This window comes from Alosa sapidissima, chromosome 1 (genome assembly GCF_018492685.1).
Source record: "Alosa sapidissima isolate fAloSap1 chromosome 1, fAloSap1.pri, whole genome shotgun sequence".
Classification (NCBI taxonomy): domain Eukaryota; kingdom Metazoa; phylum Chordata; class Actinopteri; order Clupeiformes; family Clupeidae; genus Alosa; species Alosa sapidissima.
The window spans coordinates 28,306,600-28,323,235 of record NC_055957.1 but is presented as its reverse complement, the minus strand read 5'-3'; positions in this window follow the sequence as shown (position 1 = coordinate 28,323,235).

Here is a 16,636-nt window from a genome sequence, read left to right as displayed (position 1 = left end):
TACTAGGACATAACCAAAACATATGAGGGTGGATGACAAATAAGCCTGAAAACTTCAAATATCATCCCTAAAAAGTGTTTATATGTGTTGATCTCTAAACTTAACTAATATACATTTTTTTCCAAAAAAAAAACAAAGTGAAATATATATGTGAATTTGTCATGTTAGTGCCTAAAATTGTCATATGGTGTGATGTGAAAATAATTTGAAATTAAATGAAAATTAGATACTTTTTTCTACTTTAATTTATGTCACTGTACATTTTAATCATGTTTGCTTTGATATGCAACATTTCCTTGTGAATATTTAGAAGAAAAACCTAACATTTAACAAGTTATTTTGTCAAGGTGGAGAATGCTCCTAAGTGTAACCAGATATTTTAGCTTAATTCTGATATTTCTTGTAAGAACTCACTCAAAATTCTTGAGGTTCTTGCAGATACCATTTCCTTTGTGTGCTATTGATGTTTTAATGATTTTTCAATTATAAAGTCTTTTTTTTGTGACATTATTTAATGTCACACCAAATGACATGGTGTCACGCCATATGATGAACTGCACCACTCCACCATGTGTCAGAGCAAAACAGGGTTTTTAATGACAATAAAATCATTAACAATGAATTTTGAAGTCACTGTATGAATGGTGTATGCGTGTAACAGCAAAATAGATTAAAGTTTTAAACTTTAAATACCATGTAACAGAGGTAGTTATTACAGTTTTCACATAGCAGTAAACCGATAGAATTCAAAATCATTTTATGTATAGTAATAGCTTTAACAGTTTTAACAGTTTTAAAATCCATCAAGATTTCCATCAAAAATCAATGACATCAGTTAAAATATAGTCATTGTAATGTAGAAATGAATATCACTAACATGGCACACATAAGGTTTAAAATTGACGAATGAATGACGACGTTCACACATAAACTATAACGTTAACAACATGAAGAACGATATTATTGGGGATCACTTTCAGAACGATTTTCAGAACGATAAAAAGTTAGCCAATCAGAACCCATCGAATTTTAACCGTCACATTCATTTACACAAGGAGAGACTTTGTTAATCGTTGTTTAGTGTGAACGCTTTTATCAGAGACGGTTGATAAAGTTAACTATAGAATCTTTGCTTTTATCGTTATGGTTATAGTTGTCGTTATCGTTCTTGGTGTGAATAGGCCTTTAGTCTCTATTAACCCAAAGCATTTGAGTCCTTGATGAGTCCAAACTCCTAATTGCTTAAACTGCATATTGCAGTATTCACTCAATTGACTCAACTGACTCAAGTGATTCCCATACATACAGTCAGAATCAGTAGTCTGAAGCATATACACTTGTCACAAAGTCACAACTCAGCAGATTCAAAGCTGACAAGAGGCGATACTGACTCAAGTGACTTGCACACATGGACTCAGAATCAGTAGCAAAAAGTGGACACACTAATCACTGAATGACAACTTAACTGACTCAGAGCCATCAATGGGGTGAAACTGACTCGCATACAGAGTCAGATTCAGCAGTACATTAAACACAACTCAGCTGACTCAGTCAGCAATGAGGTGATAGATTGATTAATATTGTCTTGAATTTCCCCTTGAGGATTCTTGAATTTCCCCTTGGGGATCAATAAAGTATCTATCTATCTATCTATCGCTCTATTCTGTTGTTTTTTTGTGTGTGTTTCAGATGCTGAGAAGAAATCCAGTTTGCTCTGTTGCCACAGAGGCAGAAATTGCCCAAACCATTAAAAGATGGTTTTATTGGGCTGCTGACGGGGAAGGGGGGCGGAAGAAACGGCAACCACCAGCCAACCAGCAAACCATCCAGTGATCCATACTTCTTTTTTGAACCCTACTTTTTTTTTTTAGGAAATTGTCTTTTCTAGTGAGTTTCACTTTGTTAAATAAAATATTTTGTATGCATTTCATCTTATTATTATTTTTTGTACATTTAAGATATATCTTCATGAGTACTAGGACATAACCAAAACATATGAGGGTGGATGACAAATAAGCCTGAAAACTTCAAATATCATCCCTAAAAAGTGTTTATATGTGTTGATCTCTAAACTTAACTAATATACATTTTTTTCCAAAAAAAAAACAAAGTGAAATATATATGTGAATTTGTCATGTTAGTGCCTAAAATTGTCATATGGTGTGATGTGAAAATAATTTGAAATTAAATGAAAATTAGATACTTTTTTCTACTTTAATTTATGTCACTGTACATTTTAATCATGTTTGCTTTGATATGCAACATTTCCTTGTGAATATTTAGAAGAAAAACCTAACATTTAACAAGTTATTTTGTCAAGGTGGAGAATGCTCCTAAGTGTAACCAGATATTTTAGCTTAATTCTGATATTTCTTGTAAGAACTCACTCAAAATTCTTGAGGTTCTTGCAGATACCATTTCCTTTGTGTGCTATTGATGTTTTAATGATTTTTCAATTATAAAGTCTTTTTTTTGTGACATTATTTAATGTCACACCAAATGACATGGTGTCACGCCATATGATGAACTGCACCACTCCACCATGTGTCAGAGCAAAACAGGGTTTTTAATGACAATAAAATCATTAACAATGAATTTTGAAGTCACTGTATGAATGGTGTATGCGTGTAACAGCAAAATAGATTAAAGTTTTAAACTTTAAATACCATGTAACAGAGGTAGTTATTACAGTTTTCACATAGCAGTAAACCGATAGAATTCAAAATCATTTTATGTATAGTAATAGCTTTAACAGTTTTAACAGTTTTAAAATCCATCAAGATTTCCATCAAAAATCAATGACATCAGTTAAAATATAGTCATTGTAATGTAGAAATGAATATCACTAACATGGCACACATAAGGTTTAAAATTGTATTAAGAACATTTGAGTTAAAAAGGTAATTGTTTTCATAACAGCTGATGTAACTCTAAGAATGTAATGTCATTGTAATCCTAGGGTATGAATGAACGTACATGGATGTAACATTGGAAATTCAAAAAGCTGTAAAGCTTTAAGCTACAATAAAGTTCAACCAGTCAATATCTGAAAGCCTGGTCGACCTTTGTCGTGGCTCTGGCTCGGATATTGAGCAAACAATTTGATCGCAGGTGTAAAGTATGCAGTCTCTTTTCTCAGGCCACATGAAAACATTCTTGTCTCCAACTTGCTTCATGCAATTAATTTCTGCCTCTTTGTCATAGAGCTTCACAATCTGGCCCACATAGGGCTTGTTGTCATACTTAACGATGACGAACTTCCCAACAGAGTAGCCAATGTTAACGTTGGTGCCAAAGTGTGCTTGGGGTTCGGCTGATTCTTCTGGTTGCGTGTTCTCTCCTTGCTGGACATATCTGCTTCACACTGACAAGAAATGGAGGAATAGTATTTATTTTTTAAACTTACATGGCATGGTAACATAAAAGAAAAAAGTAAGAGAAATATGAATTGTACAGATACATTTTTTTTTCCCAATTATCACAGATTTAACAAAAAAACATATAATATCTGAATTTAAAACATGTTTTTACAAGAACTTTTATGTAAAAATGCAATTTGGTCATAGGGTGTAACAGAAATGTCATATAGTGTGACTTGAAAAAAGCTGTCACACCATATGCAGCATCACACTATATGACATTTTGACAGTTAAGCTAATTTTCTAGACAGTTAAATACAGCTAGCTATTGTTTAGCATGCAACTGACCACATGGCAGCAGTGCTTTTTAAGAATTTGGCCACGATTGATGATGTCCAATTCAAAGCTTTTTATATAAACTCACCTCTTGACCATGCCAATTACTCCTGACATTCTATTGTTACTTCCTGGTTAAGCAGGGTCCTCTTCACAATAATGATGTCCAAATGAATGCCCGGTCAAAATATACAATATAGTGTCACGCCATATGACAACCATTTTATGGACACAATATATTTGATTATAACTTAGTTGGACAGCATGCATAAACATCAAAACTTTCTGTGGTTGTAAAAAACATCCAATTATTTTATATGCATGGTAAAACTTTAAAGTAATTATACTTTTTATGGATATACACTCTTTTTAGGAAGTTCGCACACATGGTGGACAGTCACACCATATGAATTTTTTTTATGTTTGGATGATTATTTTAAGTCAAAAGTTAAATACACATCCAATAAATTTAATATGACAGAACTTGAACCTACCAGACCTACACCATTTCCATATCAATTCTTAACAATTGCCATTTTTATAAGTGTGTGACACATGGACAGTCTGAATTCTGCTATTTGTCATCTACCCATGAATAAATAGTTAAATTAAGTAAGTAAGTAAATAAATATATAAATAAGCAAACCATCATTTGGTATATGTATGGACCCCCCTGGGTCATGTTTTCACTTTTTGTTTTCATTGTGGCACCCCTAATTTGTACATCCCTCCAAGACCTAGCCAAAATAGCAAGCCTTGGGCCAAATTTGGGCCCAAATGATTGTGCTATCTGGAATGTAGGTAGCCTGCTTTGTTTAAAGATCATTGTCTTGCAAAGAAATGTAGCCTGGGCTTTGGATTATATATAAGCACTGTCTAGGTCTCTACAACAAATACGCATGAAGATCAACCAATTTTTGGTAATTGGTGGAGTAGCTATAGGAACACGAAAATCAGTGGTGCTGTTAAAGCGTAACTTTCGCCAGAATGCATCCTAGGGTGTTTTTGTGAATGTACCCGTTCCGTTTAAAAGCATAATACATCCGAAGCGCCACTTTTAAGCTGGTCCGTGTTGTCGTTTTCGGTCAAATGGCCTTTTTAATGGGAATCGTAGGGTCACTCAAATTCAAAATCGCTATTTTAAAACACTAAGAAGGCTCGACACAACATGAAACTTTGATCGAAGTATCATCAGTGTCTCTACACATGAACTTGAGCATTGAGAAAATTGTTTGTGTACACAGAGTTTACTAAAAGAAAGGTTTTGAACAACTTGGTTTTTCTGCTCGCCGCCATCTTGCCAGTCAAGGAGTGAGTTGTCCAAAACCTTTCTTTTTAATAAACTACGGTATGTGTACACAAACAATGTTCTCAATGCTTGAGTTCATGTTTAGAGACACTGATGATACTTCGATCAAAGTTTCATCAGCAGATTTTGATTTTGACTGCCATCTATCTATGGTAATTGCCACTTGGTAAAGGGTCATTCCTTGTCAAATCAGACAAAATCCAGGGAACTGGTTGCTGCACCATCTCAGATTTGTTCAAAGATTGTGTACCTAATATTTAGGTCCCAAAACTAAGACCTGTAAAATATTTTTTGTTAAATTCCAATGTTTTCATGCTCAAACATTGCTTCCCAGATAATGTGAATTCCAAGCTATACAACTGAAATAATTCTAAGGAATGACAATTATATAAATATGATAAAGACAGGATTTGAACAGAAATATTTTATAGGCTTTTGGTTTTGGAACCCATTCTTGATAAAGACAAAGTTTTAACAAAATCTGAGATGGTGCAGCAAGAACCTTATCTGATTTAACCCGGAATGACCCATTGCATATACTTAAATGTCTGCCACTATGTCTTTGGATTTCCCTCCTCTTATTCAGGTCTGTAACATACCGATTACAGGGCTCTGCGGTTCATCAGCTCTCCTCTTCCTCCCTCCACTCCGGTCACTGCTGTACTTCAGCCAGTTCTTTTTATGGCTGTCACACTGGCAGTGATGTTCTGTGCAGCCGCAGCACCTGAACAGGTAACAGTTCTTGATCATTGAAAATACAATGCACTAATTCCAGGAGAATCAAAAAGTGTCTATTAAGCACACTGTATTTAATTTTTCTTTTACAATGACAGCAATGCAGTGGCAGACACCTCTTATAGCTGCAGTAATCTGTAACGCTGCAAAAGCCTTCTTTTGGCCTCCTCGCCCAAGTCAGTTGAATTGGGTTGCAAGTGTGTCGGTGATGAGGTGACGCATAATCCTCCTTACAGCGTCCCCAGCATTCATCCCACCAAGTTTTGCCAGGTGTGCTGTCTACAGATAAGAGCAGAAATGTACAGATGAATATAGATTTTATACAGTTAAGAACAAAATTATTCATACCCCTGGCAAACATTAATTTAATGTTGATTTTCTCTTGACCAATATGTTTGTTCTGACTGAAAATGAAACTACCACGTCAAAAGGTTGCTAGACAATGTGGTAGAAACACGGAATCAGAAATAGAAGCATTTTCATCTTTTTTTTTTACATATGTATGAAAAGTGGGGTGTCCAAAATTATGTATACCTTTTTTAGATAATGACTGGAAAGCCTTGTTTGGCTGTATGTTTTGGATCATTGTGTAGTTTAATGGCCCGCCTATTGGGACAGGTCTCTCGGCAGACTGCCTGATCTTTTCCTTCAAAAATCTTAATGTAGCCCCTTGTTTTAGTGTTACCATTTACTTCGAGAAGGTCACCAGGTCCCATTGTCTGGAGAAAAAAAAAAACACCCCAAGCTAATACATTTTGTAGTGCCTTCCAGTAAGTCACTTCGGACGCCTCAGGGGTTTCAATAGTTTGTTCGTTCGTTTATTCCAGTATTTCGTTTCGTTCGTCTCTATAAATAAACTGACAATTAACAAATACAAATGAAAACCATATGCCTGCTGGCGTTCCAACATCGAGTTCCAAAACCAACTACCCAAGGATTCCTCCTTTCTCTACCTATATGCCACTAATTGGCACAGGTGTGCAATTTAACTCCTTATGTGCCAAGGCCTTCCAAGGCCACAAGGTCATGTCACCAGCAGGGGTCATTAAATCAACTTAATCACGAGAATGTAATTAATGGCTCCTACACACCGGCCCTCTTATTGCTACCGGCTAAATAGGTACAATAACAAACTAAACTAAACACATGGAGCCATACATCACAATAACAATATACACAGTAAACACGTGGAGCCATACATCACAATATACACAGTAAACACGTGGAGCCTACATCACAATTCATTCAAGACCATATCACATGCAATAGCCCTTTTTTTTTTTTTTTTTTTTTTTTTTTTTAAGAGTCCTTCTTGTTCAGTGCATAACTTAAAAGGAAAGGTCCATTATGCCGAGAGAGGCATTGTCCATTTCAGTGTGTATGTGTATTTGTATGAATGTGCGCATGTGTGTACGTTGCAAGACATTTCTTGCTCGGATAGTCCATAGTCCATGGTGCGCGTGTAAAGATCAGTATACATGTTAGTTCCTACAAGGTAAAATAAACATTACATATACATTGGACATTCATATCTACATGTCATTTTCCAACAATAAGCAAACCTTTGTGATCGGTCTGTCTATAACACTTGTCTTTGTTTTTAAAATCAAACTACGAACAATTCCCTTTGAATCTTTCTTTGTGTCAATAACTCTCCCCAACATCCAAGATCCCCTAGGGGCAGTAGGGTCTGCAATTAACACAATGTCACCATTTGCGTAGTTTCTTTTCTTTTTAAACCATTTTTGTCTTTCTTGTAGGTTTGGAAGATACTCTCTAACCCATCTTTTCCAAAATATATCAGCTAAGTATTGTATTTGCTTCCATTTGCGTCTACTATACACATCTGATTTCTGAAATAAGCCAGGCGGTAATGTGGGTTGCCCTTTGAGAAGTAAAAGGTGGTTGGGCGTTAGAGGTTCGAGGTCATTTGGACTATCTGAATTTGTGGTAAGTGGGCGACTATTCATTATGGCTTCTACCTCACAGATGAAAGTGTGAAGGGATTCATCATCTAATATCTGATCCTTTGTCAGTGATAAAAGTATTTGTTTGACCTGTTTTATTAACCTCTCCCATACTCCTCCAAAGTGTGAAGCGGCAGGTGGGTTGTAAGTCCATTTTATGCCTTTTTGTTGCAGAGCAACTTGGAGTTTGTTGCTTTGGTTCCACTCCTTTATGGCATTCTTTAACTCACGGTCAGCTGAAGTCAGATTGGTGCCATTGTCCAAGATCTTATTTGCCGCACTTGCCCTCGTCTGCTTATGAATCTGCGGATTGCGTTGATACATGAATCAGTGTCAAGTGAATTGGCTATTTCCAAATGTATCGCTCGAGTTGTGAAACATGTAAAAATGACACCATATCGTTTCACTTCACTGCGTCCTCTTTTTACTGTAATTGGACCAAAGAAGTCTGCTCCAACAAAGGTAAATGGTGGTAAATCTGGTGTTATTCTTTCTTTTGGCAAGTCGGCCATCTTTTGTTCTCCTAAGTTTGAATGTAGGCGTCTGCAGAACACACACTCAGACCGTATCTTTCTAGCAAGGGAATTTGCTGCTGGAATCCAGTACTGCTGTCGCAGTTTGGCCAACATATGGTTCCTTCCACAGTGGCCTAGTTGTTCATGGATGTGTTTTAACACAAGTTTGGACACATGATGGTGTTTTGGAAGAACCACAGGATGTTTTCGGTCCTCTGGCATAGCCATTCTGCTTAATCTCCCTCCTGTACGAAGTAATCCATCTTGCAGAATAGGATCAAGCTTACGAATGTGGCTCTGACGACTGACATGAGCGTTTTCCTTTTGCGAGGTTTTGATTTCTTCTGGAAATGCCTCCATTTGAGTAAAGCGTACAATTGCATTTTCTGCTCTTTTGACATCTTCTAAAGTAATCTGCTGTACATTCATGCATTTTTTAACTGTTTGCATTTTTCTTTCCATCAGACATTGTTTCTCTGCATTTGAGTTCTTAATACTCATGTTGGTAAGTATTTCCTTTCTTTTCTGACTTAGTTGCAAGAGTATGTCTTTTAGCTTAAGTAGCCATGCTACTGCTCTGGTTAGATTGTTCCAATTTGAGTGATGGTGTATGAATGTGTGAGTAGGATTTTGTTCTTCCTTTACAATTAAGTTCATGCTAAGAACATCCTTCTTCACTTCCACATCATCATCATCTTCTTCTTCTTCTTCTTCATGTGTTTGTATGGTAATGTCAGAATTTGTCCATTCAGATTCCTGACATTTGAGAAATTCTGGACCATTCAGCCAAACTTTCGAATTCAGAAGAGCACTGGCCTTGAGACCACGAGACGCACAATCAGCTGGATTTTGTTTAGTGTTTATGTATCTCCATTGTTTTACCTTGGTCATTTCTCTGATTGCGTTCACTCTATTGGCCACAAAGGTTTTAAATCTTTTGTTCTCATTCTGAATGTACTTCAATGTTGACGTACTATCTGTCCAGAAAATGGAGTTCTCAAGAGCAAGTTGTAACTCTGCTTTGATCAGTCTATCCATTCGTACTGCAAGCACTGCTGCAGTGAGTTCCATTCTTGGCATTGTAGTTTGTTTCAATGGTGCAACTCGGGATTTCCCCATTAGAAATGAGGTGTGCACTTCATGTCCTGAATTTGAGAGACGAACGTACGTGACACAACCATAACCACTTTCAGACGCATCACTAAAGTGATGTAGTTGTGCAGATGTTATCGGACCAAAGTTCTTTGGCTTGAAACATCTGTTGACACTGAGCTCTCCAATGCAACTTAGACCTGCCATCCATTCATGCCACAGCTGCGTGTAGTGGTCTGGTAGGTCTTTGTCCCAGGCATAATTCTGCTTGCAAAGATCTTGCAGAATGTTCTTAGCAGTAAGGACGAATGGAGAGATGAAGCCAAGAGGATCGTATACCGAGGATATGATGGACAGTATTCCCCTTCGAGTACATGGCTGCTGTTTCAGGCTCACTGCAAAAGTGAGTTTGTCTCTTTCTATGTGCCACTGTATGCCAAGAGTTCTTTCTGTAGGAAGATCGCTGGATTCCAAGTCGAGGTCTTTGACCTCCTTTGCTCTGGCTGCTTGTGGGATGGACATTAGGACAGTTCTGCTGTTACTTATCCATTTGTGCAAACGAAAGCCTCCCATTGAGCAAGCTCTTTCAAGCTCTTTGCACAACGTCACAGCATCAGCTTCAGTGGCCACCGATTTCAAGCAATCATCCACATAAAAATCTTGCTTAATTGTTTCCACTGTTTCATGCAAAAAGAGATCTTTGAAATCTTCGGCAGTTTGTTTGAGGGCGAAACTTGCACAACTTGGCGAAGATGTTGCCCCGAATAAGTGCTTCTGTGTTCTTTCAATGGTTGACCTGAGTCACCATTTGGCCACCATAGAAAACGCAAAAAGTCCACATGGTTCTCCATAACTCTCACCTGGTGAAACATGCTTTCCACATCTGCCATAAGGGCGATTGGCTCCTGGCGGAAGCGCAACAGGACGCCTATCAGGTTACTGGTGAGATTTGGACCTTGTATCAATTTGCTGTTCAAGGATGTTCCCTGGAAGGATGCGGAACAATCGAATACAACTCTCAGGGAGCCCTTCTTTGGATGGTGCACTCCGTGATGTGGAATGTACCACACCTTTCCACTTTGGGTTTCTAGTTCATCAAAAGGCACCGCTTCTGCGTGGCCCTTTTCAAGCATTCCTTCTAGAAATGCAGTATATTCTTTATGATATTGTTCATTCTTTTCAAATTTTCTTTTCAGAGACATAACACGCTGCTGTGCCTGTTGGTAGTTGTTTGGCATCATTAAGTCATTTTCTTTAAAGGGTAACGGTAAGTAATAATGACCATTTCTTAGTTCCTTTGAACTTTCCATCACAGACATGAACTGTTTGTCTTCAACTGACATCTCGGATTTCTCCTCAGCTGCCAGTTCTGGAAAATCCTGATGATACTGTTTAATCAACAAGTCATTCAAATCTGCTACAGATATGCGATTAACTACGGTACATGAGTGACTTCCTTGCATTTGACATGTTTCTTGCATGAGCCCATTGATGACCCATCCTAAGGGTGTTCGAACAGCATATGGCCCATTACCTCTACTGTTTATCACCTTCCAAGGCTCCATAAGCTTTGCAGCATTTGTGCCTATTAACAACTCAATGTCAGCGTCCAATTGTGGAATTTTCACCTCACGTAAGTATTTCCATTTGTCTATTGATTCTTGTGTTGGTATGTGTCGTTTTGAAACTGGTAATTTCGTTTGAGTGTAGACCTCTGGGAGTTTATGGTACAGCAGGCCTTCCATATTGCTGACTTCAAGACCAGAGACTATACTGCTGTGGACATTTTTCTCCTGTCCCATTGTGCACAAGAGTATTGTGGTGTTTTTACCAGAGATGTTTAACTTTCTTTTCAATGAGTCTGTGCAAAATGTAGCTGAGCTACCGGGATCCAGAAATGCATGAGTATTTATGACTTTGTCTGAATTTGAGACTTTTACTTTCACTGGGACGATAGCAAGAGTGCATTGTTTCGATTTACCGACGCCTATTGGATCATCATCATTTACAGATACCATAGCACTACTCAGTGGTTTGTTTCCAGTTGCGACGCAGTCATCTTTAATTCCATCTTTTTCTTTGCCAGTGTGAATGTGAAGGATGGTTGGGTGAGACAGAGAACATGTTTCACATTTCATTCTGTTTTTGCAGGTTTTGCTAACATGTCCCTTTGTTAGACAACCAAAGCACATCCCATTTACTTTCAGGAATTCTATTTTCTCACTGTTTGGTTTGGACTTAAACTTTTCACAATTTCCAAATGTGTGATTTCTTTCACAGAATAAGCAAGGCTTTTCAAGAGCACACTTATTTGTATTCAGTTTGTGTCCATATTGTGACTCGTTCCTTTTTATTTCAGGTGCCTGAGCAACTGTAGTGGCAAAGCTGGTCCTCCCACTAGGTTTGGTGAATGTTTTTTGTGGTTTAGATCTTGACACTACTTTGCTCTCCGTTGGGTTGATGAGGTCACCAAATATTGGATCTAGCATTGCTCTAGACTGTCTTTCAATAAAGTCTATCAAGTCCTTGAATGTTGCTCTGTGTTTGTTATCTTGCATGCTACACACATTTGCTCGCCATCTATCTCGCAGCCTAAATGGAAGTTTAGACACAATGAGTCTTAAGTTGGTGGAACTTTCAAGCTCTTTTAATCCATCAATGTCTTGCATTGTATTGTAGCAGCTATGTAAAAAGAGAGCATAAGATCGCAGCCCATTGCCATCTTCTGGTTTGATGGTTGGCCAGTTCAAGGCTTTATTCATGTAAGCAGATGCTATTTTATAGCTGTTCCCAAAACTGTATTCTAGCTGCTTTTTAGCTTCCTTATACGCGACGGTAGGATCCATATGCATAAAGCTACTGACAAGGCTTCTGGGTTGGTCCCTTGTATACTGTTGTAAGTAGTATAGCCTGTCATCCATATTTGTAGTTTTATTCTCAACACATTGCTCAAATGCTTTGATGAAAGTCCTATATTGAAGAGCATCACCATCGAATATGGGAATTTCTCTATCTGGCAGAAGAGAGAGTGTTTGTTGTTTCACTAACATCTCAGTGATTTGAGTTTGTCTTTTTAATAGATCAGTGACGCTTGTATCATTGCCATTTGGGTGAATCTGGCTTCCTATTGGCACTGAGATGCTCAAATTTGCATTTTGTTGTGCACCTACAGTTTGCCTAGGTCCAGTTCGAGGAGCTGATCCTTCTCTCTGCGATCTCACTGGTCTTTGTACTGTTGCAGGGGTGTTATATTCCGTTGGTGTACCGTATTTGTATATGCCCGACACTGAACGTTGGTCTTCAGCTTCTCTGAATATTCTAACCTTTGCCTCTGCAGCAGCAAGTTCGGAATCTATGACCATTTTTTCTCTTCGTGCTTTTAATTTTGCGAGGATATTTGCTTCTTCGATATCAAGGTCAATTTTGTCATCCAAAGCCTGCGCCTTTGCTCTAATAGCCGCACATTCTGCTTCGGCCTTTAGATGAGCGAAAGATTCTCGTGACGCGCAACTGAGAGCACTTGTTGCTTTGCAGCTATGCGTGACACTGTGCGCTGTTTGAGATGCGCTATCTTGAGGCTTAACAATATCGTCCTGATCCTCTTCTTTGTCATCATCTTGATCAACCTCGAGCCATTTTATGACACCTTCTAAGAAGCTTTTGAACAGGTTATATTTGGGTTGGTACCAGTCTAAGTTATCGGCCTCCTTTTCATATGCATCTTTAGTTAATTGTTGTACAGTTGCTTGTAAACTAATAAACTCAGCGAAAAATCCATCAAACAAGTTAATTTGTTTCCTAACAGTTTCTTTGTCCTGTCCGGCTTCAATAAGACTATTGATTTCATTTCGTTTGCGTGTTAAAACACCAAGCTTCCCCCTACGTGTTGCAATTAACTTAAACAGTTCTTTTTCATCGGACAAATCCTGCTCTACAGGCTCTTCGTCGGCGGACATTTTTCAAAGATTAACTCAAAAGTTCAAACACACAAAAGATCGACAATATTTCAAAGTCAACACATCAACGAGGAGATAAACGCAAGTGAAAAGGCCCATTCAGTTTGTGGTGTAAGCACGGCGGCTCACGTTAAGTCATTGTATGAGCTCAGCGGCCCACTCAATTCAGCGTTTTACTCACAAACGTCCAAAGATAAAGGTTAAATCCTCAAATCCTTCCAGCGGGAAACGTGTATAATCCACAAACTTTAGGGAATGCAGCTCACAATCTTCTAAGTATCCTATGAGTAAATCCGTAAATCAAACTTCCCAAACGCAGGTATAGTAACTCCCCCTATTTCCACCGGTCCCGTATTTCCACCGTCTTGCGTGTATGTGTCACTTAATATCCATTTCTATACAAACCAAGACAGCGGACTCCTATAGAAACACAACCACCCACAACATAGGTGTATCTAAATTAGCTATGTACCAAAAATGACATTTTACCGTGACTCGAGGAGCTGTAAACAGTGTTGTAAGGCTGCGTGTACACAACCGCTTGGAGCTCCAGTGGAATTTTAATTTCACGACGAGAATTCTCGGTCTAACCGTCCATGTGCCGTTGAAACGGTGTAAATAGGGGACCCATCAGGCCAGCACTATAACTCCGAGCGTGGTAAACAAAATCGGATATTTCAGGCAGTAAATGCTCCCGTTAAGAACCAAACCAGATTTTGTTCAAATCTACACAACTATGGCTACTGAAAAATGTAAGGTTCATTTAGTAAATGTTATTTTGAAGTGTTAAAAAACATCGTTGTTTTAGAATTTCTGAACAAAAGTGGTGATAATTGGGGGTGTTACGATAACTTCCAAATATTCCGATGCAGTTTCAACTTTCCAATAGCAGAAGGTTTTCAACGCTGTAGTGCCTTCCAGTAAGTCACTTCGGACGCCTCAGGGGTTTCAATAGTTTGTTCGTTCGTTTATTCCAGTATTTCGTTTCGTTCGTCTCTATAAATAAACTGACAAGTAACAAATACAAATACAATTGAAAACCATATGCCTGCTGGCGTTCCAACATCGAGTTCCAAAACCAACTACCCAAGGATTCCTCCTTTCTCTACCTATATGCCACTAATTGGCACAGGTGTGCAATTTAACTCATTATGTGCCAAGGCCTTCCAAGGCCACAAGGTCATGTCACCAGCAGGGGTCATTAAATCAACTTAATCACGAGAATGTAATTAATGGCTCCTACACATTTCTATAGCTATTCTGCACTGTGGATATGGTGTTTTGGTGGTTGACATTTTCAGCTCATCCCAAAATGGACCACTTGGTCATCATGGATGCTGATCATGGATCACTCTTCTCCAAACATGCACAACTCTGCTTAACCTTTTATAAGGGCACACTTGAACAAAGAATATAGCTTTTGCTGGATTTTTAAATGGTTATGAACTATAGGTTTCCAGACTAGATCTCCCTGAAAGAAGATCTAGGTGGGCGGGGCTAGGCTAGCGGTCTAGAATCATTGTGGAGGCTTGGTATGTATTATGAGAACCATTTTGAGAGCTGTGATGACAAATAAAGATGTTTCCAGTGATTATTTAAAAAGGGTATGAATAATTTTGGACATACCATTTTTCATAAAAGTGTTCAAAAAATATGAAAACTGATTCTCCCACATTATCGTACAACCTTTAGCCATGTAGCAGTGTCATTTTTAAACATATTGGTCAAGAGAAAATTAACATTAAATCAATATTTGCCTGGGGTGTGAATAATTTTGCTCTTAACTGTATAGAATGTGTATTGTTGACAAAACATAATGCAGTTGGTTCCAAAGTATTCAACCGTCGTGAAATTTGTCACCATGTTGTGGTCATCAATGTAGTCAAATGCATACCATAGCTTTCTCCTGTGCTTTGTCCAATAGCACATTCTCCACTCTCCTCACATGTTCTTGAGACTGAATGGAGAATGTGAATTCCTCTGGTAGAGAGGGCGCTGCTTGTGCCGGCTGCTTCTTAGCCAGGGCCTGGAGAAGGAGGGAGTTCTGACGCACTTGCGCCTTTATCTCCTCCAAGGCCCTGAAAATGAGCTGGTCACACTCTGTAGGTAAGAAAGGTTTAATAGAAAAACAGAAACATTTCACGTTGCTTTAGAAAGTGTTGTGACTTCAATGATTATGTTAAACAAATTACATCCTCAGTCATGTTGCAGACCAGCAACCAAAGTACCAAATGTGTTGGTCACAGGCTGTGAGTAGGAGGTAGTGGGAGCACTCAAGACCGATGAGAACACCGGTGGTGGCTGGAGTACAGGCAGCTGTTTGGAGGAACCTTTTACTGGTGGTTTCGCAGGTGGTTTTGCTAGTGGCTGGTTTGCGATGGAATGGCGTGGCTGAGGGTAGAGCTTCAGGCTGCTCCACCACTTTGGCAGAGGGCCTGCAGTATGACAACAGAACAACACCACATGTGCACACTGTACGGTTCTTACATTCTAGGCCTTCTGAAACTTTCATCCTCAGAAGTGAGGGAGTTTTTCTTGGTGGCCCTCACCAGTTTCTTTCTGGCCGCTTCATAAGAATCTGTATTTGGGGTAAACATTTGTTAAACAAGGAACCATATTGCAGCATGTATAGAAATGAAATGCAGTTGCATTATGATGAATCATAATGCAACTCTCTCTCTCTCTGTTTGTTTACAGGAGGGTCTCACCATACTTCTTCAGTGCCTCCGACAAATCCACCACCTCTGCAGACAGTCCTTGTGCAAAAGCAATATTCAGATTGAGGGAGTCAACTGGGGATGTGAAAAACGACTGCCCATTCAAAAATGTCCATCCCAAAAACTGTGCAGCCATCAGCATTAAACATTTTTTCAATTCTGAATATACTGTGCCCACTCAAAACTATGTTGTTAGGCTTATGGACTGATAAGGAGAATTTGGGACAGGTGGAGAGGGTGGACTGACATTGACTGACTGACTGACACTGCTGTTTAGTTTTTGTTCAGTGATGCGTTTTACAATTTGTTGCAAAGGTTGGTTTGGCTGTCTGATCTTTCTTTTCAGTTGATGCAGAAAGTTTTCGAATGGAAAGAAATCCTCTGCAAAGGGCCACATTTTCTGACATCGTCTGCCAGACAGTTTGTTCAACGACCCACATTAAAAGACAGTAAAGCATGGTGGTGCACAATACATGTTATGGGGATGTTTCTCATACTGTGGTGTTGGACCTATTTGAAGAGGTCATGTTGTCTTATGCTGAAGAGGAAATGCCTTTGAAATGGGTGTTTCAACAAGACAATGACCCCCCAAAACACACCAGTAAACAAGCAAAGTCTTGGTTCCAGACTAACAAGATTGACGTTATGGA